The following is a 19,877-nucleotide window of genomic DNA, read 5'->3' on the forward strand; positions in this document are numbered from 1 at the left end:
ACATGTCCACACACGCAAATATACATACCTATACATCTCAATGTACACATATATATACACACACAGACACATACATATATACCCATGCACACAATTCACACTGTCTGCCTTTATTCATTCCCATCGCCACCTCGCCACACATGGAATACCATCCCCCTCCCCCCCCTCATGTGTGCGAGGTAGCACTAGGAAAAGACAACAAAGGCCCCATTTGTTCACACTCAGTCTCTAGCTGTCATGCAATAATGCGCGAAACCACAGCTCCCTTTCCACATCCAGGCCCCACACAACCTTCCATGGTTCACCCCAGATGCTTCACATGCCCTGATTCAATCCACTGACAGCACGTCAACTCCGGTATACCACATCGATCCAATTCACTCTATTCCTTGCCTGCCTTTCACCCTCCTGCATGTTCAGGCCCCAATCACTCAAAATCTTTTTCACTCCATCTTTCCACCTCCAATTTGGTCTCCCACTTCTCCTCGTTCCCTCCACCTCTGACACATATATCCTCTTTGTCAATCTTTCCTCACTCATTCTCTCCATGTGCCCAAACCATTTCAAAACACCCTCTTCTGCTCTCTCAACCACGCTCTTTTTATTTCCACACATCTCTCTTACCCTCACATTACTTACTCGATCAAACCACCTCACACCACACATTGTCCTCAAACATCTCATTTCCAGTACATCCACCCTCCTGCGCACAACTCTATCCATAGCCCACGCCTCACAACCATACAACATTGTTGGAACCACTATTCCTTCAAACATACCCATTTTTGCTTTCCGAGATAATGTTCTCAACTTCCACACATTCTTCAAGGCTCCCAGGATTTTCGCCCCCTCCCCCACCCTATGATTCACTTCCGCTTCCATGGTTCCATCCGCTGCCAGATCCACTCCCAGATATCTAAAACACTTTACTTCGTCTAGTTTTTCTTCATTCAAACTTACCACCCAATTGACTTGACCCTCAACCCTACTGTACCTAATAACCTTGCTCTTATTCACATTTACTCTTAACTTTCTTCTTTCACACACTTTACCAAACTCAGTCACCAGCTTCTGCAGTTTCTCACATGAATCAGCCACCAGCGCTGTGTCATCAGCGAACAACAACTGACTCACTTCCCAAGCTCTATCATCCACAACAGACTTCATACTTGCCCCTCTTTCCAAAACTCTTGCATTCACCTCCCTAACAACCCCATCCATAAACAAATTAAACAACCATGGAGACATCACACACCCCTGCCGCAAACCTACATTCACTGAGAACCAATCACTTTCCTCTCTTCCTACACGCACACATGCCTTACATCCTCAATAAAAACTTTTCACTGCTTCTAACAACTTGCCTCCCACACCATATATTCTTAACACCTTCCACAGAGCATCTCTATCAACTCTATCATATGCCTTCTCCAGATCCATAAATGCTACATACAATCCATTTGCTTTTATAAGTATTTCTCACATACATTCTTCAAAGCAAATACCTGATCCACATATCCTCTACCACTTCTGAAACCACACTGCTCTTCCCCAATCTGATGCTCTGTACATGCCTTCACCCTCTCAATCAATACCCTCCCATATAATTTACCAGGAATACTCAACAAACTTATACCTCTGTAATTTCAGCACTCACTCTTATCCCCTTTGCCTTTGTACAGTGGCACTATGCACGCATTCCGCCAATCCTCAGGCACCTCACCATGAGTCATACATACATTGAATAACCTTACCAACCAGTCAACAATACAGTCACCCCCTTTTTTAATAAATTCCACTGCAATACCATCCAAACCTGCTGCTTTGCCGGCTTTCATCTTCCGCAAAGCTTTTACTACCTCTTCTCTGTTTACCAAATCATTTTACCTAACCCTCTCACTTTGCACACCACCTCGACCAAAACACTCCACATCTGCCACTCCATCATCAAACACATCCAACAAACCTTCAAAATACTCACTCTATCTCCTTCTCACATCACCACTATCACCTCCCCATTTGCGCCCTTCACTGAAGTTCCCATTTGCTCCCTTGTCTTACGCACTTTATTTACCTCCTTCCAGAACAGCTTTTTATTCTCCCTAAAATTTAATGATACTCTCTCACCCCAACTCTCATTTGCCCTCTTTTTCACCTCTTGCACCTTTCTCTTGACCTCCTGTCTCTTTCTTTTATACGTCTCCCACTCAATTGCATTTTTTCCCTGCAAAAATTGTCCAAATGCCTCTCTCTTCTCTTTCAGTAATAATCTTACTTCTTCATCCCACCACTCACTACTCTTTCTAATCAACCCACCTCCCACGTTTCTCATGCCACAAGCATCTTTTGCGCAATCCATCACTGATTCCCTAAATACATCCCATTCCTCCCCCCTTACTTCCATTGTTCTCACCTTTTTCCATTCTGTACTCAGTCTCTCCTGGTACTTCCTCACACAAGTCTCCTTCCCAAGCTCGCTCACTCTCACCACCCTCTTCACCCCAACATTCACTCTTCTTTTTTGAAAACCCATACAAATCTTCACCTTAGCCTCCACAAGATAATGATCAGACATCCCTCCAGTTGCACTTCTCAGCACATTAACATCCAAAAGTCTCTCTTTCGCGCGTCTGTCAATTAACACGTAATCCAATAACACTCTCTGGCCATCTCTCCTACTTACATACGTATATTTATGTGTATCTCGCTTTTTAAACCAGGTATTCCCAATCACCAGTCCTTTTTCAGCACATAAATCTACAATTTATATTCTGAGAGTTGACTGTATATGATGCTGCAATTTTTGAAACAGATGCTCAGATTTTCATATTTGACTGAGTTCATATTATATGATGGCTGGAGAGTGGATGTATGCAGATGGTGCTATTGTTTTATAGCCTGTTGCTGCCATGTTGGTATGGGAGAGGTAATTTTGACAAAGAATATATTTTGTATTTATTATACTTTGTCACTGTCTTCCATGTTGGCGAGGTAGCGCAAGAAAACAGACAAAAGGATGGCCCAACCCACCCACATACACATGTATACACATAAACGCCCACACACGCACATATACATACCTATACATTTCAACATATGCATACATATACATACACAGACATATACATATATACACATGCACTTATTCATACATGCTGCCTTCATCCATTCTCGCCACCACCCCGCCACACATGAAATGACACCCCCCCATCTCCCTGCGTGCGTGCGAGGTAGTGCTAGGAAAGGACAACAAAGGCCACATTCGTCCACACTCAGACTCTAGCTGTCATGTGTAATTCACCGAAACCACAGCTCCCTTTCCACATCCAGGCCCCACAAAACTTTCCATGGTTTACCACAGATGCTTCACATGCCCTGGTTCAATCCATTGACAGCACATCAACCCTGGTATATCACATCGTTCCAATTCACTCTATTCCTTGCACGCCTTTCACCCTCCTGTATGTTCAGGCCCCGATCGCTCAAAATCTTTTTCACTCCATCCTTCCACCTCCAATTTGATCTCCCACTTCTCCTTGTTCCCTCCACCTCCGACACATATATCCTCTTGGTCAATCTTTCATCACTCATTCTCTCCATGTGACCAAACCATTTCAATACACCCTCTTCTGCTTTCTTAACCACACTCTTTTTATTACCATACATTTCTCTTACCCTTTCATTACTTACTCGATTAAACCACCTCACACCACATATTGTCCTCAAACATCTCATTTCCAACAGATTCACCCTCCTCCACACATTGTTGGAACCACTGTTCCTTCAAACATTCCCATTTATGGTTTCCAAGATAACGTTCTCGCTTTCCACACATTCCTCCAGGCTCCCAGAACCTTCACCCACTCCCCAACCCTTTGACTCACTTACGCTTCCATGGTTCCATCTGCTGCCAAATCCACTCCCAGATAACTAAAACACTTCACTTCCTCCAGTTTTTCTCCATTCAGACTTGCCTCCCAATTTACTTGTCCCTCAACCCCACTGAACCTAATAACCTTGCTCTTATTCACATTTACTCTCAGCTTTCTTCTTTCACACAATTTACCAAACTTAGTCACCAACTTCTGCAGTTTCTCACCCGAATCAGCCACCAGCGCTGTATCATCAGCGAACAACAACTGACTCACTTCCCAAGCCCTCTCATCCACAACAGACTGCATACTTGCCCCCTCTCTCCAAAACTCTTGCATTCACTTCCTTAACAACCCCATCCATAAACAAATTAAACAACCATGGAGACATCACGCACCCCTGCTGCAAACCAACATTCACTGGGAACCAATCACTTTCCTCTCTTCCTACTCATACACTTGCCTTACATCCTCGATAAAAGCTTGTCACTGCTTCTAGCAACTTACCTACTGCACCATATACTCTTAATACCTTCCACAAAGAACATATATATGAATATTTTTTCATACACCTTCGCCATTCCTGCATTAGTGAGTTTGCATCAAGAACAGATGATTAGTATTATTTTTGAAAATTTAATTTTTTCATACTTCTCTGCTGTTTCCCATATTAGTGAGGTAGTGCCAGGAACAGAAGAATGGCCACATTTGCTCACATCCATTCTTTAGCTGTTATGTGCAATGTGCCAAAACCACAGCTCCCATCCATAACTCAGGCCCCACAGACCTTTCATTGGTGTCTCTTTGCTACTTCAAATACCCTGATTCAGTCCATTGACAGCATATGGCCCCATGTATACCACGTCATTCCACTTCACTGTATCCTATGCACACCTTTCACCCTCCTACATGTTCAGGCCTTGATCACTTAAAATCTTTTTTCTCTCCATTTTTATATCTCCAGCCTGATCTGTCCCTTCTCAATGTCCCCTCCATTTCTAACACATATATTCTCTTTGTCAATATCTCCTCACTCATTCTAATTGTATGTCTGCACCATTTCAGCACATCTTCAGCTCTCTCAAATACTTTCTTCGTATTACTACACCTCTTTGTAGTTCTTTTATTGCTTAATTGATCAAACCACCTCACACCACATGTTGTCCTCATACATTTTATTCCCAACACATCCACCCTACTCCACACATCCTCATCAGCAACCAGTGCTATGCAGCCATACATCGTTGTTGGGATTACTATACATACAAACATACCTGTTTTTGCCCTCCAGACAATGACCTTCAATCAACACAATCCTTAATGCTCCCAAAACCCTTCCAATTACAAGGTTTCATTTGTTTCCATGTCCACTTCCAGGTATCTAAAACACTTCACTTCCATATTTTCTCCATTAAAACTCAAACCCCAATTAACCTGTCCCTCTGCCTTGTTATATCTCAACTTCCTTTCACATACTCTCTCAAACTGTCACCAACTTCTTCAGTTTTTCATTCATATCTGCCAGCAGTGCTGTGTCATCAGCAAACAATAACTGACTCACTTCCCAGGCTCTCTTCCCCCCATACAGACTGCATACTCACCCGCCTCCAAGAAACATGTATTTACCTCTCTCACTACCTCATTCATAAACAAGTTAAACAACCAGGGTGACATCACACACCCTTGCTGTGGATCAACCTTCACCTGAAACCGCTCAGTCTCTTTTTTTCCTGCTTATACATATGCCTTACACTCATGATAAAAACCTTTTCTGCTTCTCCCTCACTAATGTCCATAAGGCATCCTATAAGACACTTCTATCAACCAGGTCCATAAATGCCTACATACCTTTTTCCTTTCTTTTCTGTCTTTCATGCTTTTTCACTGTTTCCTAGTGACAGGAACAAATGAAGAAAGTCTCCATTTATTAGCATCCATTCTGTAGCTGTAATGTGTAATTTTTCAAACACACAGCCCCTTATCCACAACCAAATCCTAGTTCAGTCCATTGGCAACACATTGCCTCCTGTATACCTCATCGCTACAGTCTGCTTTAACCCACGTACATCTTTCACCTTTCTGCATGTTCAGGCCTCAACCACTCAAAATCTTTTTCCCTCTATCCTTCTGTCTCCAATTTGTTCTCTCACTTCTTGTCTCCTCCACTTTTGATGCATGTATCTTTTTTTGTCAACCTCTCCTTACTCATTCTCTCCAGTACACCCTGTTTAGCTCTTACAGCCATGCTCTTCTTATTACTACACCTCTCTCTCACCCTTTATTACCTTTTGATCAACCTTCCTCTCACCATGTATTGATCTCAAACATTTCATTTTAATGCATCTACCGTCTCCCTTACATTCTCATCTATAGTCCATGCCTTGCATCCATACATTGTTGGCACTACTGTACCTTCAAACATACCCATTTTTGCACTCCCAGATAATGACATCTCCTTCCACACATCCCTCAATACACTCAGAACCTCCCCCTGCCCCCAACCCCCACCACACACACACACACACACACACACACACACACACACACACACACACACACACACACCCTGTGACTCACCTTCTACTGTGGTTCCATTTGCTGCAACATCCACTCCTAAGTATGTAAAACACTGCACTTCCTCCACTTTTTCCACCATTCAAATTCACACTCCAGCTAACCTGTCTGTTTCCAGTGCTAAACCAAATAACTTTTTATTCACATTTACTGTTAACTTTCCCCTTTCACATTCTCTCCCAAACTCAGCCACCAATTTCTGCTACCAGTTCCATGCCATCAGGAAACAACTTCTGATTCACTTCTCATCCCCTCCACGCACACCCTTCAGACTACATACTTGCCACTCTTTTCAAGATTCTTATATTTACCACTCTCATCACCCCATATATAAAGAGATTAAACAGCCATGGTGACATCAGACACCACTGCCATAGATCCACCTTCACCTGGAAACACTCGCCCTTCTCCCTGTTTACTGGTATACATACTTTACCACCTTGATAAGAACTCTTCGCTGCATCTAATAGCTTTCATCTGACACCATATATTTATAATACCTTCCACAAAGCATTTCTATGAACCCTATTATGTACTTTCTTCAGATCCATAAATGCCATATACTGTTCCTTATGTTTCTGTAAGTATTTCTTACAAACATTGTTGAGTGCAAACACCTGATACACACATCTACTGCCACTTCTGAAACCACATTGTGGGTAAAGAGAGTTGGTTATGCAGATGGATGAAAATGGGCATCTTTGAATGTATATTGGTCACACTGATGCTGTTTGGATGTGAGACATGGACTATAGATGAGGATGTGTAGAGGAGATGGGTGTGTTGGAATTTATGACTACTACTCAGGAGTGGAGTGACACTTCTGCAGTATCTGAATACTACTCACTCTCTTTAAAGTTCAGGCCCTAATATGCCAAAGACTCCTTTGTCTCCTGGGTCATTCTTAGAATGCAAATTTTGACATGAGAAGGAAAAATCAAAGAGCTCAATGAGGAAATAAAGAATGGTGATTTGGAAATAATTGAAATCACCAAGAAGAAAACAGAGAGTGAATGGAGAGAAGGTAGTAGAAAACATGGGAAAGATCCCAAAATTACTGTTCACATACATGCGAGGGTTAGGGAAAATGAGTTGGTAAACAGAGAAGAGGTAGTAAAAGCTTTGCGGAAGATGAAAGCCAGCAAGGCAGCAGGTTTGGATGGTATTGCAGTGGAATTTATTAAAAAAGGGGGTGACTGTATTGTTGACTGGTTGGTAAGGTTATTTAATGTATGTATGACTCATGGTGAGGTGCCTGAGGATTGGCGGAATGCGTGCATAGTGCCACTGTACAAAGGCAAAGGGGATAAGAGTGAGTGCTCAAATTACAGAGGTATAAGTTTGTTGAGTATTCCTGGCAAATTATATGGGAGGGTATTGATTGAGAGGGTGAAGGCATGTACAGAGCATCAGATTGGGGAAGAGCAGTGTGGTTTCAGAAGTGGTAGAGGATGTGTGGATCAGGTGTTTGCTTTGAAGAATGTATGTGAGAAATACTTAGAAAAGCAAATGGATTTGTATGTAGCATTTATGGATCTGGAGAAGGCATATGATAGCGTTGATAGAGATGCTCTGTGGAAGGTATTAAGAATATATGGTGTGGGAGGCAAGTTGTTAGAAGCAGTGAAAAGTTTTTATCGAGGATGTAAGGCATGTGTACGTGTAGGAAGAGAGGAAAGTGATTGGTTCTCAGTGAATGTAGGTTTGCGGCAGGGGTGTGTGATGTCTCCATGGTTGTTTAATTTGTTTATGGATGGGGTTGTTAGGGAGGTAAATGCAAGAGTTTTGGAAAGAGGGGCAAGTATGAAGTCTGTTGGGGATGAGAGAGCTTGGGAAGTGAGTCAGTTGTTGTTCGCTGATGATACAGCGCTGGTGGCTGATTCATGTGAGAAACTGCAGAAGCTGGTGACTGAGTTTGGTAAAGTGTGTGAAAGAAGAAAGTTAAGAGTAAATGTGAATAAGAGCAAGGTTATTAGGTACAGTAGGGTTGAGGGTCAATTCAATTGGGAGGTGAGTTTGAATGGAGAAAAACTGGAAGGAAGTGAAGTGTTTTAGATATCTGGGAGTGGATCTGGCAGCGGATGGAACCATGGAAGCGGAAGTGGATCATAGGGTGGGGGAGGGGGCGAAAATTCTGGGAGCCTTGAAGAATGTGTGGAAGTCGAGAACATTATCTCGGAAAGCAAAAATGGGTATGTTTGAAGGAATAGTGGTTCCAACAATGTTGTATGGTTGCAAGGCGTGGACTATGGATAGAGTTGTGCGCAGGAGGATGGATGTGCTTGAAATGAGATGTTTGAGGACAATGTGTGGTGTGAGGTGGTTTGATCGAGTAAGTAACGTAAGGGTAAGAGAGATGTGTGGAAATAAAAAGAGCGTGGTTGAGAGAGCAGAAGAGGGTGTTTTGAAATGGTTTGGTCACATGGAGAGAATGAGTGAGGAAAGATTGACCAAGAGGATATATGTGTCGGAGGTGGAGGGAACGAGGAGAAGAGGGAGACCAAATTGGAGGTGGAAAGATGGAGTGAAAAAGATTTTGTGTGATCGGGGCCTGAACATGCAGGAGGGTGAAAGGAGGGCAAAGAATAGAGTGAATTGGAGCGATGTGGTATACCGGGGTTGACGTGCTGTCAGTGGATTGAATCAAGGCATGTGTATGGGGGTGGGTTGGGCCATTTCTTTCGTCTGTTTCCTTGCGCTACCTCGCAAACACGGGAGACAGCGACAAAGCAAAAAAAAAAAAAAAATACATGAACGAAAAAGAAATCAGAAATTGGACCCTTTATCTTGAGGAAAAAGAAATTGAATAACCACAAGGAAATATGTACGATGTTCATTGAATAATACAAATCAGTTTTCGTCCCAAAGTGTAACAAGAAAAATGAATTATGAACCAGGAGGGTGAAAGGAGGGCAAGGAATAGAGTGAATTGGAGCGATGTGGTATACCGGAGTTGACGTGCTGTCAGTGGATTGAATCAAGGCATGTGAAGCGTCTGGGGTAAATCATGGAAAGCTGTGTAGGTATGTATATTTGCGTGTGTGGACGTATGTATATACATGTGTATGGGGGGGGTTGGGCCATTTCTTTCGTCTGTTTCCTTGCGCTACCTCGCAAGCACGGGAGACAGCGACAAAGTATAATAAAAAAAAAATATTAACCCACATAATGAAAATGCACTCATAGATTTTGAAGCATTGTAAAATGATATAACCAGAGTGAATTATCACCTCAGCAGAAATTCATCTATGGCACCAGATGCAATCCCAGCTGTCTTTTTCATGAAAACGAGATTAGCCATAGTAAAATCAATTATTGTATTGATAAGGTAGTCTGAATGAAATCAAAACTGCAGAAATTCACAAAATAACCAAAGTAAGACACAAAGGATGATTCATGATAATGTTGAAGCAGTACAGGCTAGTTAGCTTAACTTCTCTTGTAATAAAAGTCTGGATGAAAGCGAGGACACAAATTACAACATCTGACCAAAAACATCAACAGAAATGAATATCAACTTGGATTTATAGCAGGAAAAAAGGATGCAAAATGCGATGTGAAAATTTGATATGGTTTTTTGAATTTTGCAAAGCAAACCCCAGGATTTTACTAAAGAAAGTATCTGAACAGAACAATAACAAAAGGAAGATGGATTAAAGAGTTTTTCATCAACAGAAAGGTCAAAGTATTTTAGTAGAAATAGGATCCAGTCTAACTGAGAAGATATCCTTTCTACGATACACTGAGGATTGGTGATATTAGACATCAACAGAAAGGTAAATGAAATCAAATTAAATCATAATGCTGATAACACTAGAGTGAGCAGGATGATTATATCAGAAGCTGATCAGCTGGAGGTGCAGAAATGCTTAGGATCAAACATACAAATGGGCAGAAGTGAACCTGTTGGAACTTGCTGAAGATAAACTTGGGCTGAAAGGTTGTGGAACAAGTAAGAATATATTAATGACACCATATAAAGACCCAACTTAGGAAGCAATAGGAAGTGAAACACATGTAGAACATTTGTCATCATGAGTAAGACTAGAATTCAGAGAACATTATTTACTGGTATGATTTTGAAAACTTTCACAAGAGACAGTGAAATGTGTTGAACTGTATCGATACGTACAGTGTATGCAAAAGAAGTTAAAACAAACTGCCATGATTATGGTCATCAATGAACAATTGAAATAAAGAAGTTAGAGTGAATTCAAAAGCACTTCACAAGCAAAACCTAGAGATGAAACAGATGAATTTCCATGAAAGGCTGAAAGAAAAGGAACTGTATAGCCAAGAAAGAAGAAAAAGATTGATGATAATCTATTCATGGGAGCAAATGTAAGGTATAAAGGAAGATATGTTCAAACTAGAAAGCAAGGAAGATCAGAGTTATTGAATCATCAAGAATATCATGGAACAAACCAAAAATGAATCCGAAAATGATATATGAGAGCCCTAGCCAGAAGCTTCAGTGGCTGTACAGAGGTCCCTTGCCAATCACAGTTTTGAGTATGCACAGTTAGACTAATGTATGCTATTTTACCAACCACTGCATCAAGTTTTGAGTATCCATGGTTTTCCATGGCACCATCAAATTTTTATCCAAGCATTAGGCATGTGTGAAGTGACCATGGGCTGCTTGTGCTCAATCCAGCAGACCCACTTTTTTAGGGGGGAGCAGGAGTGTCATACCAGGCTCTGTTGGTCAGGCAAGAGTTGAGATAGTCTTTTGTATGGCATAGCTGGCTGGTGTTTTGTAGGAGCATCAGTGGTGACAAACTGCCATTGTATTGTTACCTCACAGATGTGAACATCATTTCTCTGTTCTTTTATAGCATAAGAATTATATTTTTTTAGGTAAACCTTGCTCATTTTTGCCTTGTTCATTATTGGTTTTAAGGTATATATCTCAGGGTCATTGCCCCTAACATCCCATTTTCCATTGGCCCTGTGCCTTGCCATCCATGGTTTTGTCAACTATAGGGGTCTTTCTGGAACATAACCCAAGTGGTTAGCAAGGGACCTCTGTACATTATACTACCAGAGGAAATGAGAAACATGCATGGAAAAACTGCAGAAACATTTCAAAGAAAACTTGGCATGTGATTAAAAGCAGTTCCATAATCTTATGATGCAGATGACAGTAGAGAGAAATAGTATGATTCATCAAGCAAGACATGCAGTGAGCACTATGTGCTAGCCTTGCCATTTTGGTAAACTTTGTCTTAAGAACTTGCAGGTGCTCCCCCTCTCAAGTTTTAACTCCGAGACCCTCATATCCATTATTTATTCATTCATTCTCTACATCGTTTTAAACCATTTCAGCACACCTTGGTCAGTCCTCTCACTTAGACTGCTCTTACTGAGTTATGGAGACTTGAATTCCTTGAAAGTATACAAGAGAACTTTCTGCTTCACCATGTAATAGAATACAAGATGATACCTGATCTATGCTTGTCCTTTTCTTTACTCACAGGATTATCATGATGTGATGCAGTTTGATATAACCATCTTGATACAGTGCAAACACCAAAATTACTCCATTTTTTCATTATAACATTAGCTGTTGCTATATAACACAAGCCCAGCTGGTTGCAAGCCACAGGGTGTTGATGCTTTGCTTTTAGTGCTACCCACAACATCAGTTGTGTGTAAACATTCTAAGAGTAAAGATGCATTTGAACCAGTCATCACTATAACTAAGTGTCCACTAATTACTTCTATAACAAGTGAACCTTTTCAAGACACTGAATGAACTTGATCATGGGCCTGGAGCTTCAGCATTGCTCAATTTTATGATGTTAATGAGAACAGAGTCTGCACCGTAAAGAAAAAAGTGAATCTACCAGAATAGCCATTTCTCATACATTTACTTCAAAGATGACATATATTGGCATCTTAGGATGCCATCATATGTGAAAATGGAGGATGTTCTGGAAATCCGGGTGCAAGAAATGCAGATGCAACAGTTCTTATAACTGGACAAATTGTTAGAAGAAGAAACTTTCAAGTTCAAGAGGAGTTGATGGAGAAAATAAGTAAGCCATTCAATGAAAATAAATTTACTGCTAGCCAGGACTGGCTTCATTGTTAGCTGATGTGTCGGCTTGAGAAACGTGACTGTCATGTGAGGCTGCAGCAGCTGATGTAGAGGCTACAGAACATGAAAATGGAACTCCAGAAAATTGTAAAGTAGAAAGGTTACACACCAGATCAAGTATGGATCAGTATTGGATTTGAAATCAGTAATAACTAGTTTACTTAGTCTGTGTTTGATTTCGCTCTTGATATTTTGTAAGTTGGTTGCTGTTTTGTGGGTTGGTTCTAAGCCTTCCTCTGATGCTTGATCTATTGGAATACATGATTCGTTTCATATTTGTTTCCTGCATGTTGAGATTTTATTGTGTAGACATAGGGATGATACCTTTCTTATAGTTCAGCATAGCATCTAGCTGTGTCTTTTGCATAAAGTTTGCATTTATCTTTGGTGTTTCTGTCAATTAAAGAGAAATTGCTGCATAACCATGGTTCCTTATGCTATTCCTGTTTGTTGGTTTGTCTGTATTTATTCCTATTTGATCTTTAAAGTTCTGTCTGAATTTATGTCTCTTCCTGATTAACTATGCTGTTGTTTTCAGCATAGCAGTGCTTTCATTTTCAGTACATTTTATCATCCATATATTTTCATTTGATAAGTAGGTGAAAGAATTTAAGTATTTAGGAGTTGTCTTGGGTACAATTGGTAATATGGAAAGAGAGATAACGGAGAAAGCAGTACAGTGTAGAAGAGTCATTGGGTCCCTTAGTAGAATATTGAAGGGTAGAGATAGGGGATAGGGGAGAAAGAATACTTCCCACGTATTCCTGCGTGTCGTAGAAGGCGACTAAAAGGGAAGGGAGAGGGGGGGGCTGGAAATCCTTCCCTCTCGTTTTTTTTTTTTTTTTAACTTTCCAAAAGAAGGAACAGAGAAGGGGGTCAGGTGAGGATATTCCCTCTGAGGCCCGGTCCTCTGTTCTTGGCGCTACCTCGCTAATGCGGGAAATGGCGAATATTGTGAATGAATGAAGAGATGTAAGTATGGAAGTGAAGAGAGGATTAAGGGACAGCATAGTTCTCCCAACCCTGACCTATACAGCCAATACATGGACGTGGAATGAGTCACAGAGGTCAATATTCAGGCTGTGGGAATGAACTATTTGATAGGAGCACATGACATGACTAGATAGAATGAAGAAAGAAATGAAAGGGGTTTGTGAGAGATGCAATATGACAGGAAATGCAAAGGAGATAAGTTGTGTAGTGGTAGAGAAGGTGAAATGTGAGACTTTATGGTCATTTGGGTTTGTGGCAAAATTGCAAGATTGGGAGTTTAGAAGGAAAGTTTCTGATTGTACAATTAAAGGGGTAGGTGTGAGAGGAAGACTACCTGTGACATGGGTAAACAGAGTGGGAGAATACTGGAGGGAGAGTGATGGTGGAAGAATGTGTGGAATAGTGTATGCATCAGGGATATAGTTAGATAGATAGATAGATTGTACAATGGCAGAGGGGATAAAGGTGACTGTTCAAATTACAGAAGCATAAGTTTGTTGAGTATTCTTGGGAATTCTATGGGAGGGTATTGAATGAGAGGGTAAAGGTAAGTACTGAGCATCAGATTGGGAAAGAGCAGTGTGGTTTCAGAAGAGGTAGAGATGTGTGGATCAGGTGTTTGCTTTGAAGAATGTATGTGAGAAATACTTAGAAAAATAGATGTATTTGTATGTAGCATTTATGGATCTGGCGAAGGCATATGATAGGGTTGATAGAGATGCTTTGTGGAAGGTTTTAAAAGTATATGGTGTGGGAGGTAAGTTGCTAGAAGCAGTAAAAAGTTTTTACCATGGATATAAAGCATGTTTACGAGTAGGAAGAGAGGAAAGTGATTGGTTCCCAGTGAATGTTGGTTTGCTGCAGGAGGCATGATGTCTCCATGGTTGTTTAATTTGTTTATGGATGGGGTTGTTAGGGAGGTAAATGCAAGAGTTTAGGAAAGAGGGGCAAGTATGCACGTTGTGGATGAGAGGACTTTGGAAGTGCGTCAGTTGTTGTTCGCTGATGATACAGTGCTGGTGGCTGATTCAGGTGAGTTTGGTAAAGTGTGTGAAAGAAGAAAGTTGAGAGTAAATGTGAATAAGAGAAAGGTTATTAGATTGAGTAGGGTTGAGGGACAAGTTAATTGGGAGGTAAGTTTGTATGGAGAAAAACTGGAGGAAGTGATGTTTTAGATATCTGGGACTGGATTTAGCAGCGGATGGAACCATGGAAGTGGAAGCGAGTCACAGGTTGGGGGAGGGGGCAAAGGTTCTGGGAGCATTGAAGAATGTGTGGAAGGCATGAACATTATCTCGAAGAACAAAAGTGGGTATGTTTGAAGGAATAGTGGTTCTAGCAATGTTATATGGCTTCAAGGCATGGGCTAAAGAGAGGGTTGTGCAGAGGAGGGTAGATGTGTTGGAAGTGAAATGTTTGAGGGACAATATGTGGTGTGAGGTGGTTTGATCAAGTAAGTAATGAAAGGATAAGAGAGTTGTGTGGTAATAAAAGGAGTATGGTTAAGAGAGCAGAAGAGGGCATGTTGAAATGGTCTGGACACATGGAGAGAATGAGTAAGGAAAGACTGACAAAGAAGATATATGTGTCAGAGATGGAGGGACCAAGAAGAAGCAGGAGACCAAATTGGAGGTGGAAGGATGGAGTGAAAAAAGATTTTAAGCGATTAGGGCATGAACATACAGGAGGGTGAAAAGTGTGCAAGGAATAGAGTGAATTGGAGTAATGTGGTATAACGGGGTCGACGTGCTATCAGTGGATTGAACCAGGGCATGTGAAGCATCTGGGGTTAATCATGGAAAGGTCTGTGGGCCTGGATGTGGACAGGGAGCTGTGGTTTTGGTGCATTACACATGACAGCTAGAGACAGTGTGAACAAATGTGGCCTTTTTGTCGTTTCTTGGCACTGCCTTGTTGGAAGGGGGGATGCTATTTCATGTGTGGCGGGGTGGTGACGGGAATAGATGAAGACAGCAGGTATGAATGTGTGCATGTATATATATGTATATGTCTGTGTGTATGTATATGTATTAAAAAGAGTGTGGTTGAGAGAGCAGAAGAGTGTGTATTGAAATGGTTTGGACACATGGAGAGAATGAGTGAGGAAAGACTGACAAAGAAGATATATGTGTCAGAGGTGGAGGGAACAAGAGGCAGGAGACCAAATTGGAGGTGGAAGGATGGAGTGAAAAAGATTTTAAGCGATCAGGGCCTGAAAATACAAGGGTGAAAGGTGTGCAAGGAATAGAGTGAATTGGAACGATGTGGTATATCGGGGTCGACATGCTATCAGTGGGTTGAACCAGGGCATGTGAAGCATCTGGGGTAAACCATGGATAGGTCTGTGGGGCCTGGATATGGAAAGGGAGCTATGGTTTAGGTGCATTACACATGACATCTACAGACTGAGTGTGAACGAATGTGGCCTTTTTTTTCTTTTTTTTTTTTTGTTCTGGATCTGCCTTGCTGGAGGGGGGGGGGGGGATGCTATTCCGTGTGTGGCGGGGTGTTGACGGGAATTGATGAAGGCAGCAAGTAAGGATATGTACATGTGTATATATGTATAAGTCTGTTTAAGTATATGTATGTATACATTAAAATGTATATGTATGTAAATGCATGTGTAGTTTTGGTGCATGTGGGTGGGTTGGGCCATTCCTTGTCTGTTACTTTGTGCTACTTTGCTGATGCGGGAGATGGCGGTTGAGTATGATAAGTGATGATACATGTATATGTGTGTGTGTGGCAATTTATGTATATACATGTGTATGTGGGTGGGTTGTGCCATTCCTCGTCTGTTTCCTTGCGCTGCCTTGCTAACGTGGGAGACGGCTATTAAGTATGATAAAAGATACAGTTAGATAGATAGATAGAAAAGCAGAGAGGTTTGGAAAAAAGCCTCATGGAATAAGCAAAGGACAATCCAAAACTATTACTTAATTTTTCTCTGGGATAGGGAGAAAGAATTCTATCTCTGTGTTCCCTGCGTGTTGTAGAAGGTGACTAAAGGGGACGGGAGTGGGGGCTGGGGTTGGAATCCTTCCTTTTCTTGTATTTCAGTTTCTAAAAAATGGAACAGAAGAAGGAGCCAGTCAGGAAGTGCTCATCCCACTTGAAGGCTCAGGTTTAGTTGTCTGAAGGTGTGTAGATGTAACCAAGATAAGAAGAGAGGAGAGATAGGCAATATATTTCAGGAAAGAAACCTGGATTTTCTTACTCTTAGGTAAAACAGAGCTCAAAGGTAAAGGGGAAGAATGGTTTAGAAATGTCTTAGGAATAAAGTCAAGGGCTGGTGAGACACTAAGAACTGAGGAAGAAGTAGCACTACTCCTGAAAGCAGGAATTATAGGTGTGAAAATGTGTAAGGAGGTGAATTCTGGACTGATCATGGTAAAAATGAAAGTGGATGGTGAGAAATGGGTAATTAATACTTGTGCTCCTGGCTGTGAGAAGGAAGATCATGAGTGGCAAGTGTTTTGGGGGTAGCTGAGTGTGTCAACAGTTTTTATGCAAGGAACCATATATTAACGATGGGTAACTTGAATGCAATTGTGAGTGATGTGGCAGTTGGGGATGTAGCTGGGGGCCTGGAGTATTCAGTATTATGGATGGAAATGGTGAAAAGCTTATGGAGTTGTGTGCTGAAAAAGGACTGGTGACTAAGAATACCTGGATTAAAAAGAGGTACATTCACTAGTTTTTGAATGTAGGGAGGAATGATGGTCACTGGGCATTATTGGATTTCAGAAGTGGTAGAGGATGTGTGGATCAGGTGTTTGCTTTGAAGAATGTATGTGAGAAATACTTTGAAAAACAGATGGATTTGTATGTAGCATTTATGGATTTGGAGAAGACATATGATAGAGTTGATAGAGATGCTTTGTGGAAGGTATTAAGAGTATATGGTGTGGGAGGCAAGTTGGTAGAAGCAGTGAAAAGTTTTTATCAAAGATGAAAGGCACATGTATGAGTAGAAAGAGAGGAAAGTGATTGGTTCCCAGTGAATGTCGGTTTGCGGCAGGGATGTGGATGGGGTTGTTAGGGAGGTGAATGCAAGAGTTTTGGAGAGAGGGGCAAGTATGCAGTCTGTTGTGGATGAGAGGGCTTGGGAAGTGAGTCAGTTTTTGTTTGCTGATGATACAGCGCTGGTGGCTGATTCAGGTGAGAAACTGCAGAAGTTGGTGATTGAGTTTGGTAAAGTGTGTGAAAGAAGAAAGTTGAGAGTAAATGTGAAGAAGAGCAAAGTTATTAGGTTCAGTGGGGTTGAGTGACAAGTCAATTAGGAGGTAAGTTTGAATGGAGAAAAACTGGAGGAAGTGAAGTGTTTTAGATATCTGAGAGTGGATTTAGCAGCGGATGAAACCATGGAAGCGGAAGTGAGTCACAGGATGGGGGAGGGGGTGAAGTTTCTGGGAGCCTTGAAGAATGTGTGGAAGGCGAGAATGTTATCTTGGAAAGCAAAAATGGGTATGTTTAAAGGAATAGTGGTTCCAACAATGTTATATGGTTGCGAGGCATGGGCTATAGATAGGGTTGTGCGGAGGAGGGTGGATGTGTTAGAAATGAAATGTTTGAGGACAATATGTAGTGTGAGGTGGGTTGATCGAGTAAGTAATGAAAGGGTAAGAGAGATATGTGTTAATAAAAAGAGTGTGGTTGAGAGAACAGAATAGGATGTATTGAAATGGTTTGGTCACATGGAGAGAATGAGTGAGGAAAGAAGATATATGTCAGAGGTGGAAGAATGAGGAGAAATGGGAGACCTTATTGGAAGTGGAAGGATGGAGTGAAAAAGATTTTAAGCAATCGTGGCCTGAACATACAGGAGGGTGAAAGGCATGCAAGGAATAGAGTGAATTGAAACGATGTGGTGTAATGGGGTCGACGTGCTGTCAGTGGATTGAACCAGGACATGTGAAGCGTCTGGGGTAAACCATGGAAAGTTTTGTAGGTCTGGATGTGGAAAGGAAGGTGTGTTTTCGGTGCATTACACATGACAGCTAGAGACTGAATGTGAATGAATGTGGCCTTTGTTGTCTTTTCCTATCACTACCCCTCACGCGTGCACAGGGGAGTGGGTTGACATTTCATGTGTGGCGGGGTGGCAACGGGAATGGATGAGGCAGCAAGTATGAATATGTATATATGTATATGTGTAGGCTTATGATAGAGTTGATAGAAATGCTCTGTGGAAGGTATTAAGAATATATGGTGTGGGAGGCAAGTTGTTAGAAGCAGTGAAAAGTTTTTATCGAGGATGTAAGGCATGTGTACGTGTAGGAAGAGAGGAAAGTGATTGGTTCTCAGTGAATGTAGGTTTGCGGCAGGGGTGTGTGATGTCTCCATGGTTGTTTAATTTGTTTATGGATGGGGTTGTTAGGGAGGTGAATGCAAGAGTTTTGGAAAGAGAGGCAAGTATGCAGTCTGTTCTGGATAAGAGGGCTCGGGAAGTGAGTCAATTGTTGTTCGCTGATGATACAGCGCTGGTGGCTGATTCATGTGAGAAACTGCTGAAGCTGGTGACTGAGTTTGGTAAAGTGTGTGAAAGAAGAAAGTTAAGAGTAAATGTGAATAAGAGCAAGGTTATTAGGTACAGTAGGGTTGAGGGTCAAATCAATTGGGAGGTAAGTTTGAATAGAGAAAAACTGGAGGAAGTAAAGTGTTTTAGATATCTGGGAGTGGATATGGCAGCGGATGGAACCATGGAAGTGGAAGTGAATCATAGGGTGGGGGAGGGGGCGAAAATTCTGGGAGCCTTGAAGAATGTTTGGAAGTCGAGAACATTATCTCGGAAAGCAAAAATGGGATGTTTGAAGGAATAGTGGTTCCAACAATGTTGTATGGTTGCGAGGCATGGGCTATGGATAGAGTTGTGCACAGGAGGGTGGATGTGCTGGAAATGAGATGTTTGAGGACAATATGTGGTGTGAGGTGGTTTGATCGAGTAAGTAAAGTAAGGGTAAGAGAGATGTGTGGAAATAAAAAGAGTGTGGTTGAGAGAGCAGAAGAGGGTGTTTTGAAATGGCTTGGTCACATGGAGAGAATGAGTGGGGAGAGATTGACCAAGAGGATATATGTGTCAGAGGTGGAGGGAACGAGGAGAAGTGGGAGACCAAATTGGAGGTGGAAAGATGGAGTGAAAAAGATTTTGAGTGATCGGGGCCTGAACAGGTAGGAGGGTGAAAGGCGTGCAAGGAATAGAGTGAATTGGAATGATGTGGCATATCGGGGTCGATGTGCTGTCAATGGATTGAACCAGGGCATGTGAAGCATCTGGGGTAAACCATTGAAAGTTGTGTGGGGCCTGGATGTGGAAAGGGAGCTGTGGTTTCGGT

The 19,877-nt window shown here is 41.7% G+C and overlaps 1 protein-coding gene across 1 annotated transcript in view; it reads left to right on the forward strand.

The window, feature by feature from the left end:
- The window catches only part of LOC139748912 (uncharacterized), a 112,648-nt gene that overhangs the window by 84,789 nt on the left and 7,982 nt on the right, over positions 1-19,877 (forward strand). The gene's annotated exons all lie outside the window — the stretch shown is intronic.

The sequence above is a fragment of the Panulirus ornatus genome, chromosome 6, assembly GCF_036320965.1.
Source record: "Panulirus ornatus isolate Po-2019 chromosome 6, ASM3632096v1, whole genome shotgun sequence".
In the NCBI taxonomy this organism is placed as follows: Eukaryota; Metazoa; Arthropoda; class Malacostraca; order Decapoda; family Palinuridae; genus Panulirus; species Panulirus ornatus.